Here is an 18,836-nt window from a genome sequence, read left to right as displayed (position 1 = left end):
CTTAGAGCATTTTACCATTTCACACACGCACCTTTCTTGAGCTCACTTTGACCCTCATTATTATTGAGCCCGGAATGGAAGACAGTGGGTTTGGGGAGCCTTCACGTAGAGGAGTGTTAGCTTTATCTACGTTCAGACAGAACAGGATGAAACTGAAGTGGCTATGCAGATATTTTAGTCTCGCTAGAATTCTTGTTCCATTACACAACAATTTTAGGCAGTCAAAATTTCAAATTTGAGAAGGAGGTAAGAATTTTGTCGTGCGAGGCACATGTCCATTTTCTGCAGCAGGTTTGCTTCAATTAATTTCTGACATATTCTTTCTTTTGTAAAGGTTCACAGAGAGAGACCCAGAGCTTTTTCAAAGGTACAAAGATTTGGGCAATTTGAGGGAAAATACAAGGAGAAGAGGGGAGATTTACTCTACACCTCCACACCCCAAAATAGAGAAAGCCAGAGATGTGTATTATCTGTGTGTGTGTGTGTGTGTGTGTGTGTAGGTGTGCACGCGCATGCATGAACATGCACACATGTGTGTGACTCGTGACTCCAAAGTAATGTAGCAGATTTTCAGATGTGGTTTTTGGAATCTTTTTTATCACATTAATATCTTGGGCTGTACGTACGTGAATTCCATGCCTGTAAGTATACATGCACCCGTACACCAAATCTAACAATATAAGATCCAAAGTGCTAAGATTACAGATTACAGATTCCGCAGTTGATGAAAAGCGAGCATTTAGATTTGTGTTGTATATGTTTACATCAAGATTTTGAATTCAGGGACCTGCTGTTTTCACAGTCGCTGCCATTCTCTGCACAGCCGGTTTGGAAATGTTACAGTCCCTGAGAGACCGGCTCCCTCATGAATAGGCAATTAGATGTCTCCTCCCTCCAGGCTGCAAGAGATGCCCCCTCCCTCCTGGAATCTTCTCTACTTTTAGAAAACGTGTGCTTAACTTGTAAATGTAGTTTTCAGTGCTGGTAAGAATATTTTTGTTTTGAATAACAATCGCGTTCTTTTCCACAGCGGGAGGCGCTCTGCTGAGTAGCAAGGAGCCCCTCCCGGCCTGAAGGCTTTTGCGGTGCTAGCAGCGCCTGTCTCAGAGCCCTTCTTTATCAACACTGGGCTGCAGGACCGGTTTCTGAAGTACAGAGTAAACATAATTGTTCTCACATTAAAAAGAAGAGGAAAACAAACAAGGCGCAGATACGTTCCGCAGTTTTCGCAGCACTACATGGAGCTGTGACACGCAGGCTGCCTAGGGGGGCTCCTCCTCCCCAATCTCCCTCTCACTAGATGGGGGACCCTGGATGGTGGCTGGACTCCTCCGGGTTTCAGTTTCTCCCTCTGAGCAGTGAACCTCCTATGACTATTGGGTGGATTAAATGAGATAATGTATTAATGTAATGTAATGATAATGTAATGCTTGGAATAGCTACCAGGTGCATATCTGCTCTCCATACTGTTGCTGCTGCAGCTCTTGTAGAAGGTAGGTTTACCGGGAAATGGGCCCTCAACATACAGATTCGAATATAAATTTAAGCATACATATTCCTCCGAAAATGCAGTCCTTTTCTCCAGATCTTGGCTTGACCTCCTTTTTCTAGCCAGTGCTAGTATTTTTGAAAAATCAGAATTGAGTCCATTTTAAGAAAATCCAATTTAAGTGTCAGAATCTTAGCCTTGCCTAAAACTCTTTACTGGCTCCCTATCATCTATAGGAAAAATTGAGACTCCTTAGTAAGATATAAAGGGCTATTTGCAATGTGGCTACCAACTACTTCTCTATCTTCTTCCCATGAGACACTACCATATGTATTTTATGTAGCAGCAGGAATGAATTGGCCACAGTCCTGCTACCACTGTGTTATTTCATGCCCCTGGGCCTTTGCAAATGCAAATGCATGAAATTCTGTCTCCCCCTCTTTACTTTCTGGGACAACTCTGGCTCCATCTACGTGTATTTTCTCTAACACTCATGATCCGTTTGATTAACGTATTGCCTCCATCCTCCGTGCTTTGCCCGTATTTTTAGTCTTGTACATGTTACCTGGTGTTGCAATGCATTTGTTTATTGGTTTGTCTTTCGCATTTGACTCTGAGTTCTTTGAGGAGATGAACTAGGTCTTATTCATTTCTGTATTCCAGCACTAAACAAACAGTACAGACTCAGTGACACAAAAAATTGTTTCATGGTTTAATTGAAATAGAGAGTAAATGTTAATATTATTAAGGCAGACACTGCAGAGATTTTTGTTGCTTTTTTTTGTTTGTTTTACAATAGTGAGGTTGGCTCTTGTATTTAAAATATTTTGGAGAACAATGGCCATTTATATAAATGAAGAGTATTTGAATCAACAGCAAGAAGGTGTTTCTAGGATTAATTTCATTTAATTCAACAAGTATTGTTCTAAGTGCTGGGGCGTAATAATGAAGATGGAATAAGATACATTCTGTTTCCGCAAGGAGCTTTCAAACTGGAAAGGGATAAGGCAAACGGAGTAGAAACAGGGCAAAATTCATGCCATTAGAGGTGAACAAAAAAGAGTTCTGAAAAAAAAAAGAGTTCTGGGGGTTTGAAAGGAGAATCAGCCAAATGTAACTGGGGATTAGGAAGAGGTGTTGTATGAAAGTGGCAATGTTTGAGATTGACCTTGATGGGCTAGGCAGAGATGGCCAAGAAGGACATTTCAGGCAGGAGGGACAGTGTGTGTAAAGATCTAGAGTAAAGATATAGAGGTGACTAACAGGATATCCACTTGGAGACCAGCAACCATCCACCAGGCTCCATCTTATGCCCAGTATGGGGAAGTAGTGGGAGAAGAAGCTGAAAAACAAGTTTGTGGCTATTTTGCAAAAGATGCTTAGTCCCAGAATGAGGAAATTTGATTTAAGTTATCAGGCATTGGGGAGCAATCAATACTTTTGAGCAGAAGAGTGATATAAATAGAAGAATGCTAAAGAAATTTTGGATTGTTAGCATATAGGGATTGCCGGGGAAAGGAGAACTTCACAATAGGGATAGGAGAGAGGAGACTGCAGGAATGTAGATGGGAGGTACTAGCAGTGGAAGATAGTATCGGAGAGGTCTTGAATTTTCTGAAGCTCACTTCGTCAAAACAGAGAGGACATGTACTCATTTTGATGTGAGGATGAGTAAGAAGAAAGAGTGTCATGTGATGCTCGGGTTTAAAGCATGGATAAGGGAAACCATTCAGAGAATTCAAGAAGTCAAGCAGAGGAAGTCATAGTGTTAGGAATATTGTAAATTTGGTGTGGGCGATGTCAAGTTCAAGGATCTTCAAGTAGATTTGAAACTTAGGAGAGAGGTCAGAGTTAGAGCTGCATACTGACAATAACTGACATCAGGGAATAGATGTTATACTGAGAAAAGGAAGACAGAGAGAGGAGAAACCAAGTATAAAACCTTAGATAATACCTACTTTTATTAAAGAGAAAAAAACAAACCGATAAGGGAGAACAATGATAGTAATAGAACCAAGATAGCTAGTGCAATCTCATGGAATTCAAGTGTGAGTTTTGAGGAGGAAATCATTCCTGGAGGGGAATTTCAGTTCATTGACTACTTGACATGTTGTATAAAAACTTGTTTGAATTTCCATAGCTTTTTGGAGTTCATATCCCTTCATAATTATTTGTTTATATGTCTTTCTCTCCGTCTGGACTGGGAGCTCCTCCAAGGTGAAAACATGTCTTAGTTGTGTTTTTCCAGCTTTTAGCAGGGTACCTGGAATGTAGCTAGGGCTTAATGATCATTTGTGGAATGAGTAAACAACGTAATAGAGAAATGAAGACAAGGAAAGGCCAACTGTACTTGAGAAAGAGGTAGAGCTCCTGAAATAAAGCAATGAGTGTTTGAACCATTTTCTGCTCTTGAGAGAGGAAGAAACAACGTCTATGAAAAGGCAATTCAAAAGCAAGCGTTTAGAAAAATTCTAAGTCCTCCACTATGGCATGAAATTCATTGTCTAAATTTTCATAGATTTAAGCCTCATGATTTGTGAGGTATTGCAATGAAATTATCTAGAAATTAAAGGGTTCTGTAACATTCCAGCTGCTTGCATTCAACTGGCCACATGATTAATGACATTGCGAGGCCCATTCAGGGCCTTTCATTTCCCAAGCACTTTATAAACATTGAGTAATCTCACAATACCCTTGTGAGATATTATCATGTTCATTTTCCATATGGTTAACTGAGCCAAGGAGGTTAAATGACTTGCTCAAAGGCCACACTGGAAGTCAATGGCATAAAACGTTCAGAAAGAAGGAATCCCCAGGTCCCATACCTCACTGTAGATTGTTGAACCGAATCTCACGCCATGTACTGCTAAGAAGTCTGACTGACAGGCCAGTGCTGTAACAGATTAGACTTTACAACCAAGCTAAGTGAGGATTAGCATGCTGTCTCTGGCAAGTCAGGGCTGGCCCCTGGAAAGAGAAAACTGCAGGACAATGTGATGCCTGGAAAAGGAAGAGTGGAACCTGGCATGTGTGAAATCACCTCTATGGATTTCCAAAGACATTTAGTGAGATAGGAATCCAGATGGGGTGGAGAAAGATAGGCTTAGGAAATATTGCTTGATGTGCATCTTAAATCTTAACATTGATGCCTTCTTACTTTCCTATAAATATTTGCATTATTCTTTACCATTCAGTGTTGATTTTAGTAGTCTATTTACACTTCTCCTATCTTCATATTTATCATATCATGTTATCAATATGATGCTCCTTTGATCTAAAAAATGCCAAAATATTGTCATACTGTCAACTCCTATGAACATGGCCTTTAAGAAAACCACTAACTTCTGATGAATTGGAAAGGTGAAATCTGACAGTCCCAGTTAGCTCACTAGGCTGGGATGTATCTTTCTAATTTGCAATCATATATTTATAGCCAAGTCTTAAAGAGCATTTGTGTCTTCGTTTTCTCAAAATGAAGAAAAGAGTATGGAGTGGATGCTGTTGATGCCTTGTGCATATTGCCCTGGGCTCTTTTTTTTTTGGGAGCTCAAAGACTCAGTGCCTTCTACTGTAGACAGCTGTGACTTTTTGCCTGAGGACTTTCTCTGACTGCTGGAGTATGCTCACCCTGAGCTGGGGAGGTTACAAGCTTGGGCTGCTAGTGTCTCAGGAGTAGACCTCGAGGAAACACTAATGGAAATTGGTGGCGCAGGACCTCAGCTTTCTCACTGTGGCCCGTCTTCTGTGCAGCCTCACTCCCAGTGGTCCTTAGCAGAATTGCACCTCGGTCATCTGCAGAAGTAGTTTGTTTGGTAACACATAGGCTGTATTGACTTCTTTCCTTCCCTGTCTCACTTTCCCACTCTTCTAATTGTGCTGCCTGGGATTACCATCCAAAAAAACCATTCACATCCAAATGCCTGTCTTAGGGTCTGCATTGGGGCCATTCCAACCCAAGGCCATTACAAGGGTTATAAGAGTATCATAGGATAATGGGGCTTTGAAGTCCAAATAATAATTATGAGTACATATCACTATTTACAAGGCACTTTCTTTTTTTTTTAACTTTTATTTTGAGGGGTACCTGTGTAGGTTTATTACATGGGTAAACTTGTGTCATGTGGGTTGTTATACAGATTATTTTATCACCCAGGTATTAAGCCTAGTACCCATTAGTTATTTTTCCTGATCCTCTCACTCCTTTTACCCTCCATCCTCTGATAGGCCCCAGTGTGTGTTGTTCCCTTCTATGTGTCCCTGTGTTCTCATCATTTAGTTCCCACTTATAAGTGAGAATATGCAGTATTTGGTTTTCTGTTCCTGTATTAGTTTGCTAAGGATAATGGCCTCCAGCTCCATCCATGTCCCTACAAAGGACATGTTCTTGTTCTTTTTTATGGCTGCATAGTATTCCATGGTATATATGTACCACATTTTCTTTATCCAGTCTATCCTTGATGGGCATTTAAGTTGATTCCATGTCTTTGCTATTGTGAATAGTGCTGCAATGAATATATACGTACATGTGTCTTTATGGTAGAATGATTTATATTCCTTTGGGTATATATTCAGTAATGGGATTGCTGCGTCCAATGGTATTTGTATCTTTAGGTCTTTGAGGAATTGCCACACTGTCTTCCACAATGGTTGAACTAATTTACACTCCCACCAACAGTGTATAAGTGCTCCTTTTTCTCTTCAACCTCACCAGTATCTGTTATTTTTTGGCTTTTTAATCATAGCCATTCTGACTGGTGTGAGATGGTATCTCATTGTGGGTTTGATTTACATTTCTCTAATGATCAGTAGTGTTGAGCTTTTTTTCATATGATTATTGGCCCTGCATGTATATCTTCTTTTGAAAAGTGTCTGTTTATGTCCTACAAAGCACTTTCATACTCAGTTTCTCATGAGAGTCTTGCAACCACTGGTGAGTTAGGATGTCTATTATTATCTCTATTTAACATCAAAGATATTGAAGTTCAGTGGGGCTTAATGCCTTGCCATGAGCCAAAGCTAGGAAGTGGTGCCTCTGGCTTTTAATTCTAACCTCTTTCTCCAAATCCCCACCTGGTTCCACCTTTTCATTGTATTCTCAGGTGCTGCTAGCCAAGAAGACTTGTACTTTGACTTCTAATGCTTCTGAAAAATGTAGATTCCATTAGTGTAGTTGAATAACTGTTTAATCTCTACCTGCATGTTAAATTGTATTGAGATATGTTAACTATGTATCTATTAGATAACTTTGATTAGCCACCATTGTGTTTTATAAGGTAAACTAAACATTTAGGTTTAAATTATATTTAATTCTCTTTAGAGAAATGTTAAACATCATCAAAATCAGTTGTCCTGTAAACATTTTTATGAATTAATTTTTTCATTTATGTACATTTTTTCAAGTCATAGATTCCTAGAGTTGGAAGAGACCTTAAGATGTGGAGATGCTGAAATCTTATCCATAGCATCCCTGACAGATGGTCTCTCAGCCTCTGCTGTCGTATTTCTTATAATGAGATCACCATCAGACAAGAAGACTTACCTCATTGTTGAAAGTTCTGGTTATTTAAAATTTTTTCCTTTTATTGAGCCAAAATGGCTTTATTGTAACTTCTCTTCTGTTAGTCTGGTTGAGACCTCTGGAAGTAAACAGAACAAGTTGAATAATTTGTCTTGGCTTGAATTTCTTTCTACATGAAAATAATTCTTTAAGTCCATCATCTTTTCTTGTGTTGACATCTGTCTGCATAATTTTGTTCTTATTAGGAGTGTCTGTGCTGATACCATGAATGCATTATTAGTTCTTTACTTTTCTGCAGTGGTTCTTCTTACAGGTATTGTTTTCATTCCTGTATAATGGTCCCAGAATTCCTGGCCCCTTTTGGTACACTCGCTCATTCTTTTACAGTTATCATTTCTCCTTAGGTCTCATGTGAGACCATGACTATGCTAGTTTACCCTTGACTGTGAGTTTTCACTTGTTCATTGTTGGATTTCTTCTCTTAGTTATTGTTCATTTGCTCTTCTCCTATGGTTGTAAAATGACATGTATTTATTGAACTCATCTTTAATTTGAGATTTTCCTTTTGTCTTTGAGGCTTATCTTATGGGTCCCGTTTCTCCTTCTTTCAGTTGTAGATGTGGGGAACTGACTGTTAGAAAGAGGTGTAAAGCAGTCCTATTTTCCATATTTCTGCCCTGGATATCCTCCTTGGAGAGAGTTTTTAGCATCTTCCCTTTTCCTCAGACTTCTCCCTCTCCTCACAATCTTTTTTCTCTGGCATCTATAGAATGCAAAGAACATGAATTTTAGATTTAGCAAACATGAGTTTTAATTCAACCTCTACCTCTGAATTAGTTTCCTTGGGCTGCGTAACAAATAACCACAAAGTGGGTGGCTTCAAACAATAGAAATTTGTTCTCTCACAGTTTTGGAGGTCAGAAGTTATAAATTAAGGTGTCGGCAGGGCTCTCCTCTCTTAGAGGCTTTGGGAGGGGATACAGTACCTTCCTTGCCTCTTCTATCTTCTGAGGGCTGTTGGCATTCCTTGGCTGTGACTGCATCTCTCACTGTTCTGCCTTCATGTCACCTTCTTCTCTGTATGTGTGGTATCCAATTTCCCTCTGCCACTCTCTTACATGGACAATTGTGATTGTCCCACATTGAGGGCCCACCCTGATAAACTAGGATTATCTCCTCATCTCCAGATTTCTAATTTGACCACATCTTCTTTTTTTTTTTAATACAGAGTCACGCTCTGTCACCCAGGCTGGAGTGCAGTGGCACAATCTTAGCTCACTACAATCTCTGCCTCCTGGGTTCAAGCAATTCTCCTGCCTTAGCCCCCTGAGTAGCTGGAACTATAGGTGTGTGCCATCATACCCGACTAATTTTTGTATTTTTGGTAGAGACGGGGTTTCACCATGTTAGCCAAGCTGGTCTCAAACTCCTGACCTGAGTGATCCATCCACATTGGCTTCTCAAAGCTCTGGGATTACAGGTGTGAGCCACCATGCCCGGCCTTGATGACATCTTCTGATGATCTTTTTCCAAATAAGAAAACATCCACAGGTTCTAGGATTAGAACCTGATATCTTTGGTGGACATCATTCAGTCCATTTCAACCTCTTATTATTACTATGAGGTTAAGGAAGTGTATGTGCCTTGATTTTTTTTTCATCTATAAATTGGAACCAACAATTACCACTTTACAGTATTGAGTTTTAAATGAGATAACATATATAAAGGGCTCAACACCTGTTAGGTGCTCAATACATTTTAGTGGCCTATCCTGTCTTCTAGGCAGGGTTTTAGGTGTGTTATTCAGGATCAGGCTCTTTATCTTCCCTGAGTTTAGTTTTCTGAATCGTTGTCCTTGGGTATTAAAATATTTATCCCATAATATCTTTGGGAATATCAAATGAGATAAAGAATACAAAAGTGCTTTGCTAACTGTAGACTACTATAAAATTGTAAGTTGTTGCTATCTCAGCATTAATATTAGTTTATGTTAAAGTGTGGTCAAGTATAAGTCCCAGATATTCTTCCATTGAGCTGCAGCCTAGTCAACTCTCTTGCAGTCTATAGTTACTTAATTGATTTTTTTTGAAACCAAATGTAGGATTTTATATCCTATGAAATTTAATCTTGTTGGTCTTGGCCCAGCATCCCGTCTGTCAAGTTTACTTTGAGTTTGTATTCGAGAGTTATTTATGTTATTCCTTCAAGCTCCAGGGCTGTTGCTGGCAGGCGCACATTAGACTGTAATGCATTCAAAGAAGAGTCAGAGTTCTAAATTCCCCCCCAATACCACCCCCACCTCACCTCCTCCTCACCTCCTGACTTTGCTCAATTTTAGAAAGGCATAGAAACTCCCAATTTAATTTTATTTTGGATTGAGTATACACATTAGAGGACTAACTGCTCCCACTTCACCAGAATTTTCTAAGACTTGATGGCTCTATGTAAAGGGCTTGAAATGAAAAAAAAAGAAAAAAAGAAAAAAAGCCCACAGTGTATACATATCTAGGGACAAAGCAATCAGAAAATTGTCTTTCTCGTTCCTAATGGAAGACCAGAAGGTATTTGTTAATTTTTTAAACAATTCACACACGCACACACACATGCGCGCGCGTGCACACACACACACACAACCCCCTTTCATCAAATATTTGACACATCATAGGTCTATAATGTTTTAAAGTTCCTATTTGTTATAAAATTTGATTTAAATAGTGTTTGGGTCCCTTCATTCCTTTTTAATGTCACCCTTCTAATGATCACCGCCCCCCCGCCCGCCCACACACACACAGAACCCATTTAATGTAGTGTCTTCAGCAAGGATGAATTTATAGCTCCCATCACAACTCATCACATTTATATGGCAACAGAAACTGTAGTGCTTCAATCTGACCTGGGGGTCTGGAAGCATTACAGTTTATTAGGCAGAGCTTTTACGAGACCCTCATTTGCAGGGATGTTTCCATCAGAGCAATGCCAAAATGTCCTCTGAACCAAGAAAATGGGAATAGCTGTGAGCTTGTCAATCTTTGTTCTTTCAAATGTAGCATTTCACAATTCTGTTATCTAATGCAGAACCTTAGGCTCAAGTCTGATGAATATCTTTCAACTTCTATTAAGATCAAACTCAGCAGTCTGTACCTTGTCAACCATTATATTCATGAAGAGCGATAGATCACCTTTGAAACCTTTGAGAATAAGTAAGATGGTGGCTAGATAAAGGTTATTGTGCGGCAGTTGAATATTTAATAGATTCTGCTGGCAATTTAAAATAATATCGCATTATATGTTCAACTTTTCCCCCCTCAGAAATGTAGACTGAGGCTGCGGAGATATTTCAGAGTTGTAATTACTGCACTTGAAATTGATGTGGATATGCATGCATATGAAAGGAAAATGAGAGATGTTTTTCCCTCAGAAGAGAACCATTTTTGCCCATCACCACATATCAGACTAAAGAAACAAGGATAGTTTCTTTAAACTTAATGTCATACCCTATTCCAGCTAGGAACACATTCATTTGAATTAAGTTTTAAAAATAAAACTCCAATCAGCAGTCACAGCCAAGGCAGTATTTCAATCAAAAGATTTTTTGAAAAGTGGTTGATTAAAAAATAAGTTCAGAAATATAAAGAAGTAGGATAGTTTAAAAAATCCCTGTGAGACTTAGAAATGATATTTTAGAACTAAAGACAAGGAAAAAATTGAAACGTTCAAGTACTTCAAGGGTGCAAAATTCTTAAAGACATTAATGATTATTATGGCTTTAATATTTAATCCCCCCTTGGACCAATATTATTCTCCCCCATAAATGATCATAATAAGAGAATGATCACTTCTGCAGATCATCTAAAGGCAGAGGAGATGTGACTTTTAGGGGACAGGGAGGAGGATAAACTAAAAGATACCAACCCCCTCCCTAAAAAAAATATTCCTCACCAGTCCTTGAAATTTTAGCCTTTATGTTTATGTTTTTAAGTTGCGTTATTTTATCTCTCCAAAACCTCATCAAAAATGGATCTACCCTTAAATGTTAACACTCATTGAGCAAGGGGTTCTCAAACTTTAATATGCAGGAGAAGCACCTGGGGAGCTGGGTGGTGATAAAGATGCTTGGGTTTGGCCTCAGAGATTCTGATTTGGTATTTGTGGAGTGGGGTTTAGGGATCTGCTTTTCTTTCTTTTTAAAACATCATCTTTATTTTTTTAGAGCAGTTTTAAGTTCACAACAATTGATAAAAAGGTATGGAGACTGCCTATATACTGCCTGCCCAAACACGTACATAGCCCCTTCCATTATCAACATCCCCCATCCGTACCTTTGTTACAGTTGATGAACCTACATTGACACATCATTATCATCTGAAGTCCATAGTTTAGTTTAGGATTCACTCTTAATGTTGTACATTCTATGGGCTTGAATAAATGTATGTGTATCCACCAGCACAGTATCATACGATACAGTTTCACTGCCCTTAAAATCCTCTGTTAACAAGTTTTCAGGTGAACTCCTGCCCTTGACCATGAACAGGTCACAGTCACAAGCAATTTTTTTTTTTAAGTAAAGAAGTGGAGAAGTAGGGAGGGTATAGCAAGAAACAAGACATAGGAGACAATGTGAGGAGCCTGGCTAGAGCAGTGGAGACTCAACTTAGGGCAAATAAGGAAATACTTGAGGATCCTGGAAAATAGTGACAAATTATTCCACCAATGTCTTTTTATAAAAGCTATGCAAATCACCCACAGACATGAAACTTGAGTCCACAAATGTATTAATTAAAAAGTTTCATCTGTATCCATATTACTTCCCCATTCCCCCCACCGAACCCTGCCAACACACACACACACACACATACACACACCATTCATTGCAGTTGTTTGGCATATTAGGTTCTAATTTTCCCTGCCCCTCTTAGGGTCACCTATAGGTGAGGCTGTTCTTAATGATCATGTCTACATGATGTTGAATATCCAGCTGAAAATAGGGAAGAAAAAAATCAATAAAGCTGGTTACTTGAAATTATATGGACAATTCATTTTACTCCTTGTGTCCCCAAAAATTTATAGATTTCAACCTTTTTTTTGCCACTGATTTTTGTTTAAACTTCATGATATTAACCTCAGGCAATAAATTACCCCAATATTGACAACCTAAGGGGATGCTTTCCCTTTTCCTGGTTGATTCCTTGAGAGTGAGAGTGATTGGGGGGAAAAAGGCATTTCTGAGCTCCTGACCTGGGTTCAACCACAGCATTTTTAGTTATGCCTTCTTTACTCGAAATTCCATAATGTAAAGTGTGAAAACCCATCCAAATCATAGGGAATGGGAAAACTGCCCACTTTTCTTTCTAAAAGATTATAATTGCCAAAGCAATAAACTCTATTATAGACAATTCAGAAGTGAACAACAACAAAAAATGTCAGACATAGTAGAGATACTCCTGTTAGCCTTCTGGAATGTTTCTTTTTGTCTTTTTTGCTTGTTTCTATGCATGTATTATATATATTTTAATAACAACATAGCATTATGTCATACTGACAGTTTTAAAACTTGCTTTTCCTAGTTAACAATACTTCATGAGCGTGTACCTGTATTGATAAGTGTTCTATGCATGATTTGTAATGGCTACATTTATTTCCCAGGCTCTGGATATAGTACAATTTATTTAACCATTTTTCTTCTGCTAGCTATTTAGGTGGTATTTACTTGGTGTATTTTCTTCATGTTGTAAATAATGCTCCAGTGAACACGGTGGGACATAAATCTTTGTGTACCTCTCTGATTATTCCTTAGGGCAAATTTCTAAAAGTGGAATTTCTGGAACAAATTTTATGCATGACTTTAATGCTTTAGAAATATATTGTCAAATTTCCCTCCAGAAATAATGTAGTAATTTACACTCACACCAGCAGTGTGTGAGTGACTGTTTCCCTGGACCCTTACAGGGAATTGTTATTTTAAAACATCTTTGCCAATTTCTACTTTTAAATTTATGATAATTGTTATTAATGCCCTGAAAAGGTCTCTTTTTAACAAATCTATTGATTTCTAACACATATCGCCATTGATAATCAAATATAAAATATCAAATATAATTGACTCCTGGTTTATCCACTGGATCAGTGGTTGACAGACTTTTTCTGGAAAGGACCAGATAATAAATATTTTATACTTTGTGGGCCATCTGGTTTCTGTTTCAACTACCCAACTCAGATGTTGCAGTGCAAAAGCAGCCACAAGCAATACAAAAATCAATGAGCATGGCTGTGGTCCAATAAAACTTTATTTACCAAACAGGCAGAGTGTCGGATTTTGCACGTGGGCCATAGTTTGCTGGCCCCTGCTTTAGGCATAATGAAAACTTGTTATGTGTTAGCTACTGTCCTAGATACTAGAGCATAGAATCTAGTACAGAAAAGAATCTGGTGAGCAGAAATGATAAGGAGTGTGACAAATATTATGATAAACAGATGCCCAGGTGCTAAGGGTATCAGAGAACAGGAAAGAGTCAGGCCTTGAACGTCAAGTAGATGTTAGCCAAATGAAGCTAGGAAGGTTTGGAATGTAGGGGCATAGAGTGGCATGCAGGACATCCAAGGAAGAGAAAATAGCAAGCATGTGCAAGGCCCGAAAGTATAAGAACAAATTCCACAACCTATACCTAGTATCCTACACATGAGTAGAGATCAGGTAGTGTTCATTAGAGTTCTCTAGAGAAACCAAAGCAATAGGAAATTTTACGTGTGTGTGTGTGTGTGTGTGTGTGTGTGTATCTGTTAGTATATCTCTATCTCTATATCTATCTAAAGATTTATTGTGAGGAATTGGCTCATGCAATTATGGAGGCTGGGAAGTCTCATGATCTGTCATCTGGAAACTGGAGATCTAGATAAGCCAGGGGTGTAGTTCTAGTCCAAGTCTGAAGGCTTACAACCAAGGGCACCAGTGGTGTAAGTACCAGTCTGAGGGCAGGAGAAGACCAGTGTCCCAACTCGGCAGTCACGAAGAGAGAGCAAATTCTCCCTTACTCCACCCTTTTGTTCTATTCAATCTCTCAACAGATTAAATGATGCCCAATGCCCACTTGCAATGCAGAGGGTAATCTTTACTCGGTTTACTGATTTAATGCTAATTTCATCCAAAAATACCCTCATAGATATGGCTAGAAATAATTTTTAACCAAATATCTGAGCATCCCGTGACCCAATCAAGTTGACTTGTAAATTAACCATCACAAATAGAAAATCAGTGGAAGACAAAGCTGAAGAGGTGAGAGGATCAGACTGTGCAGGGCTCCATAGCCATACCAAAGAGTTTGCATATACCTTGAAGGTGTTGGAGGCCCATGGGTGGATTATAAGCTAAGAAATAACATTACTAGATTTCAGTTAAAAAATATTCTTTAGCTGGGAGGAAAGTGCAGGTCTGCAAACAGAAACTTCTAGTCCTGCTCAACCCCAGTGGCCAAGTATTAACTCCACCAAGCCTCAGTGCTCTGCTCAAGGCTCTCTCAAGCTACAGGGCAAGTGTGTATCCATGAACATCTGTGGAGCATAGCCTCTGGCTCTGCTCATCCTGAGTGGTTCCACAGCAACCCCAGAGACCTTGCCCAACCTTGGAACTTAGGATGCAGCCTTGTCCAACTACAGATTACAAACAGTGATGTCATCCAGCCAGGGATGACAGCCTGCAACCCAGGCTGATCAGAGGCAATTGTAGAGTCCAGTCAGCAGTCTTGCCTTATCAGAATCCAGCCATTGGTCTCACCAGACTGTAGAGCACATCCAGTAGTTCTGCTCAACTTCAGAACACAGGCAGTGGTTCAGCCCAACTAGAGAACCCAGCAGCAAGGTCTGCCTGCCTGGAGTTGCATCCAATCCCAAGCTAGAATAAATAGTGAAGGTCTATCACCACTGAAGACACCTGGAGGGTGGAAGAGGTGGCCATGTCCTCAAATGTGCAGATACCAGTGCAAGGGCACAAGGATGTTGAAGAACCAGGGAAATATTACACCATCAAAAGAAACTAATAAAGCTCCAATAATGAATCTCAAAGAAATGGAGAGCTATCAAATGACTGACAAACAATTCAGAATAATCTTCTGAATTCTTTGGGAAACTATAAGAAAATACAAACAGAAATGAAATGAAATTTGGAAAACATTCATGAGCAAAATGAGAAGTTTGATCCCCTTCCCAAAAAGCAAAAACAGTAAAAACAAACAAAAAACAAATAGAAATCCTAGAGATTTGTTGAAGAGAATGAAACTTTGCATAATAGGAATTCCAGAAAGAAAAGACAGAGAAAAGGCCCCAAAAGAATATTTTATAAAATAATGGCTGAAAATTCCCAAATTTAAGAACAGATGACAAAATCCGAGCACAGGAAGCTCAGAAGCCTCCAATAAATTTCAATCCATAAAAGAGTTCACCAAGATACATCATTTCAAACTATCAAAAATCAAACACTATAAAAAAATCCTGAAAACAGAAAGAAATAAGAAACATATAATATTGAAGGCAGTCCCAGTATGGCTGTCAGCAGATTTCTCAGCAGAAACCTTGCAAGCCAGTAGAGAGTGGGATGACATATTCATGGTGGTAAAGTTAAAATAAACTACCAAGCAAGAATGCTTTACCTGGAAAAGATATCCTTCAGAAATGAGGGAGAAATAAAAACTTTCCTGATAAACAAAAGCTAAGAGAGTTAATCACCACTAGGCCTGCCTTATTGGAGTTGCTATAGATAATTCTTTAAGTTGAAATAAAAGACTGCTAATAAAATAAAACAGGTAAAAGTAAAAAACCTCAATGGTGTAAGTAATATATAATCATCTATCCTAATACTGTAAGGGTGGAGTATAGACCAATTTAATTTCTACTGTAAGGGTTAAAGACAAAACTATTTAAAAAAAACCATAACTAAAATAAATTGTTAAGGCACAAATAACATAAAGACATAAATTTTGACATCAATGTTGTAAAAGGTGGAGGGGAGGGAATAAAAGTGTAGAGTTCCTACATACAATGAAAGGTAAGTTGTTATCAGCTTAAAATAGCCTGTTATAAGAGGTTTTATGTAAGCCTCATGGTAATTACAAAGAAAACATGCATAGTAGTTACAAAAATATAAAAAGAAAGAATTCAAAGCATACTATCTCAGAAAACCTTTAAACCACAAAGAAAAACAGTAAGTGAGGAAGAAACAAATAATCTACAAACAACCAGAAAACAAATGACAAGATAGTAGTAGCAAGTCCTTATTTATATTTATCAGTAGTTACCCTGAATGTAAATCGATTAAATTCTCCAATCAAAAGACATAGCATGACTGAATAGATTAAAAAAACAAACAAACAAACTACATGCTTCCAACAAAGAGATTCACTTTACTAGTAAGGACACACATAAACTGAAAGTGAAGGGATGGGAAAGATATTTCACACACATAGAAATCAAAAGAGAGCAGAGGAAGCTATATTTATATAAGTCAAAAAACTTAAAAAGAGACAACAAAAGTCATTATATAATGATAAAGGGGTCAATTCATCAAGAGGACATAACAATTGTAAATATGTATGCACCCAATATCAGAGCACCAAAATATATAAAGCAATTACTATAATATCTGAAGGGAGAGACAGAATACAATACCATAATAATAGGGGAACTTAATACCCCACTTTCAATAATGGACAGATCATCGAGACAGAAAATCAATAAGAAAACACTGGACTTGAATTACACTGTAGACTAAATGAATCCAACAGACCTGTACAGAACATTTCATCCAGCAGCAACAGAATACATGTTTTTCTCAAGCAAACATGGATCATTCTCCAGGACAGACCTTATGTTAGGCTATAAAATGAGTCTTACCAAATGTAAGAAGATGGAAATCATATCAATAACTTTTTTCTATCCCAATGGCATGAAACTAGAAATAAATAACAGGAGAAATCTTGGAAAATTAACAAATATGTGAAAAGTAAAAACCATTCTCCTAAACAACTAATTCGTCATGTAAGAAATCTAAAATAAAATTTTAAAAATGCCTAAAGACAAATAAAAATGGAAATACAATACAGCAAAACTTATGGGATGCAGCAAAGGAAGTCTTAAAAGGGAAATTTATAGCAATAAATACCAATATCAAAAAGAAGAAAGATCACAAATAAATAATCTAATGTTATGCCTCAAGGAATTAGAAAAAGAAGAACAAACTAAGCACAAAATTACCTGATGGAAATAAATAACAAAGATCAGAGCAGAAATGAATAAAATAGGGACTAGAAAAACAAGTTTTTTTTGTGTGTGTGTGTGTGTGTGTTTAGATGGAGTTTTGCTCTTGTTGCTAGAGTGCAATGGGACGATCTTGGCTCACCACAACCTCCGCCCCCCCGTCCCCAGTTCAAGTGATTCTCCTGCCTCAGCCTCCCAACTAGCTGGGATTGCAAGCATGTACCACCATGCCCGGCTAATTTTGTATTTTTAGTAGAGATGGCGTTTCTCCATGTTGGTCAGGCTGGTCTGAAACTCCCGACCTCAGGTGTTCCACCTGTCTTGGCCTCCCAAAGTGCTGAGATTACAGACATGAGACACCGCACCTGGCCAAGAGTTCATGTTTTGAAAAGATAAATAAAATTGACAAACCCCTTAGGTAGACTAACTAGGAAATAAAGAGAACACTCAAACAAATAAAATCAGAAATGAAAGAAGAGACATTACAGATTCCATGGAAATACAAAGGATTATAAGAAGTTACTATGCCAACAAATTGCATAACCTAGAAGAAATGAATACATTCCTAGACACATACAATGTACTGAGACTGAATCATGAAAAAATAGAGAACCTGAACAGACCAATAATGAGTATTATTTGACAGAACAATAATAAGTGAGAAGATTGAATCAATAATAAAAAGTTTCCATCAAAGAAAAGCCCAGGACCAGATAGTTGAATTCTATCAAACATTTAAAGAACTAATACCAATCCTTCTCAAACTCTTTTGCAAAATTGAAGTGAATGGAATACTTCTCATTTTACAAGGCTAGCATTACCCTGATATCAAGGCCAGACAGGGACACTACAAGAAAGAAAAACTACAGGCCAATACCCCTGATGAACATAAATGCAAAAATATTCAACAGGATATTAGCAAACTGAATTCAACAACATGTTAAAAGAATCAGTCACCATGATCAAGTGGGATTTATCCTTTGGATATGAGAATGACTTAACATATGCAAATCAATCAGTGTGATGCATCACATTAACAAAATGAAGAATAAAAATCATGTGATCATTTCAATAGATGCAGAAAAGGCATTTGAAAAAATTCAACATCCTTTCATGATTAAAAAAAAAAAACTCATAATGAATTAGGTACAGAGGGAATGTACCTCAACAAAAATTAAAGGCCATATGTGACAAACCTATAGCTAACATCATACTCAACAGCAATAGGTCGAAAGCTGTTCCTCCAAGATCAGAGATAAGACAAGCATGCCCACTCTCATAATTTCTTTTCAGTGTAGTACTGGATATCCTAGCCAGAGCAACTAGGCAAGAGAACGAAATAAAAGACATTCTAATAGAAAGAGAATAAGCAAAATTTTATCTCTGTTTGCTGATGACATGATCTTATGTATGGAAAACCCTAAAAGCTCTACTAAAAAACTGTTAGAACTGATAAAGGAATTCAGTAAAACTGCAGAATACTAAATCATTATACAAAAATCAGTAGCATTTCTATACATTAACAACAAACCACCTGAAAAGGAAATTAATCCCATTTACAATAGCAAAAACAGCAACAAAAATACT

The sequence above is a fragment of the Mandrillus leucophaeus genome, unplaced genomic scaffold (genome assembly GCF_000951045.1).
Source record: "Mandrillus leucophaeus isolate KB7577 unplaced genomic scaffold, Mleu.le_1.0 Scaffold268, whole genome shotgun sequence".
Taxonomy (NCBI): domain Eukaryota; kingdom Metazoa; phylum Chordata; class Mammalia; order Primates; family Cercopithecidae; genus Mandrillus; species Mandrillus leucophaeus.
The sequence above is the reverse complement of the archived record's forward strand: the minus strand, read 5'-3'. Positions refer to the sequence as shown.